The sequence below is a fragment of the Arachis ipaensis genome, chromosome B01, assembly GCF_000816755.2.
Source record: "Arachis ipaensis cultivar K30076 chromosome B01, Araip1.1, whole genome shotgun sequence".
NCBI classification, from domain to species: domain Eukaryota; kingdom Viridiplantae; phylum Streptophyta; class Magnoliopsida; order Fabales; family Fabaceae; genus Arachis; species Arachis ipaensis.
Genome location: NC_029785.2, coordinates 120,188,089 through 120,188,414, shown reverse-complemented (window position 1 = coordinate 120,188,414; position 326 = coordinate 120,188,089).

Here is a 326-nt window from a genome sequence, read left to right as displayed (position 1 = left end):
CCTTACTTTCAATTTCTCTTTGTCCACTTTTATAAAATCTTTAAAGATACAAACTAAAATATCGATTAAAATGTAATGTGAACCAATGTTTAAAGAAGACGTTGTAATAAATCGTACAAACAAGATATGTATTTTTTTTTTGTTTCCTACGGTATGCTCCAATTCGATACATTAAGAATTAATTCGTCTAATTGGTTGTTGCATACACAAAGCAGGATTCAAACCTTCAACACTTACTTAAAGAGACGAGTGAACAATTCAAATTGATTTTTCTTTATTATACTAATTTGAGAATGCATGCACTTAGCCTCGTGGAAGTTGAAAGC